Below are 2,063 nucleotides of genomic sequence, written 5' to 3'. Positions count from 1 at the left end.
TGGGACTGAAAGTTCCAAGCTTCTAATCAAAGTTTGGTCTTTCTGGCAACCAGCCTCACTCATCAGGAGGTTATATAGAGGCTCCACCCTAAGCCACCTTGGTAGCATAAACTCAGGTATGATTGGAAGGGACTCATTATGAATAACAAAAGACAGTCTTATCACTCTGGAAATTCCAAGGATGTTATAGGCTCTGTACCAGGAACCAGGGACAAAGACCAAATGTATATTTCTTAGTATGCCACATGTGTATTTTAGATATTTTATTTTATAAAAATAAAATAAAGCTTAAATTTGTTTAGTTGGTCAGGTGTCACTGGATATTTTCAGAGCAATTTTATTGGTAAGTTGATAGGGTGATGTGAAAGCATCATTGCTGGAACCAGATTGCTTGGGTATGAATCCTAACTTTCCCACTTACTAGCTGTGTGATGTTGAGGCACCATTTAATTTCTCTGAGCCCCCGTTAACTTTTCTGTAAGATGGGGATACTACTACTACTTACCTCACAGAAATGTTGTGAAGATTAAATAAGTTAATACATGTTTAGAACAGTGTGTGGTTTGTAGTAAACACTTAGTAAGTTAATTATTATAATCATAGTCATCATCATCATCAAACTTTCAAATCAGGTCTCTGACCAGCTACTCAAAGGAGAAGGGATCCAAGATGTGAATCCAAGCTGTCTCGGTTCTTGTATAGCTAGATAACAACTCATCAGGTTATAATGTTGATCTGGAAACATGAAGTACTACTGGTTTTAGGTTAAAGATGTAAAATGTGAGCTTTTTCCTCCTGCTTTCTACTACTTGTCTGTTTGGTGGGCTAATGCAGAGCAAACATGAATGCACAAATTACAAATATTCAAGGACTAAAACATGAATAGATCATTTAGTTTGATAGCTTGTTTTCTTTGTAGGTAAGTGCTAATAGTAATGGTATTTTTAAATTGTATACACAAAGGCTATAAAATAAAATAGCGGTTTAGTTAGCCATTATCTGACCAATGTTAAGACAACTTTTTTCCCCTTAATATCTGGGATTTTTTTTTAAAGACTCCTTTTTTTTGCAGGGTGGGGCTGTGATTTGAGTTTTTAGGTTCAGCTGGTAGCACAGTGCCTGAAACGGGATAGGTTCATAACAGGTGTTTGTTGTATAAGTAATATACCTTCATATAAAGAGCCATATTTTTCTGTTCTCCTGGAAAATTGTTTTCAAGCGAGTAGTACACTTTCACTAAATATGATAAAATTTCACAGTTCATTCCAAGGAACTATGTTGTGATGGTGGGTGGACGTGTGATGGCACAGGGGAAGAAGCAATAAAATGTGATGAAGAATACTCTCTCAGACACGAAACTAACTATAGGAGGGTAATATCATTGAAACTTTGATTTTCTTGTTTTGTTTTAAAGGTCCTGCTCCCCTCAAAATCCTGTTTTGGTAGTATACTGGGCTGGCCAAGACTCTAAATGCCTGCCATAACAAAGCCCATTTTAGGGAAATTTTTTTGCCTTTGGCCCTTGCTGTAAGGGTAGTTGTTACACTTCTCACTGTGTAACCGAGACACAAAGATTACTCAAAGCAACATGAATGCAATGAGAAGCCCAAAGGGACTGCACCTCAGCTCTGTTAGAAGGAAAAACTGGGTACAGAAGCAATTCAAAGTTACCTTCTCTTTTTATTGTAAAGACAAGGAAGTTTCATGAGAAAAATCATTTGAGTGAGTCATTTCAGAAGGACACAAAGACATGGGCAACGTGACAAAAGTTATCTACAGCCAAGTATAGCTTAAGCAATAGAAACTAGTAACATCATTTAACTTAAACAACGTGACATTCCAAAGTACAATTTGTGAAAAGCTAAGTTGATCAAACTTTGATCATTATCTAATCCAAAATATAACCTCTCCTTAAATAATTTAAACAAAAGTTACATTCTTATGATTAAATCTAAGTGTAACTGTCTCTAAAGTTTTCACCAAACAGCTTGCCCCCTTAGCCAATGTTTTTTCACATTTTTCCCTACAGCAATTCTTTCAACATCTTTTAACAACAATCAGTA

The sequence above is a fragment of the Galeopterus variegatus genome, unplaced genomic scaffold, assembly GCF_000696425.1.
Source record: "Galeopterus variegatus unplaced genomic scaffold, G_variegatus-3.0.2 Scaffold5624, whole genome shotgun sequence".
Lineage (NCBI taxonomy): Eukaryota > Metazoa > Chordata > Mammalia > Dermoptera > Cynocephalidae > Galeopterus > Galeopterus variegatus.
Note: the sequence above shows the minus strand (reverse complement) of the source record.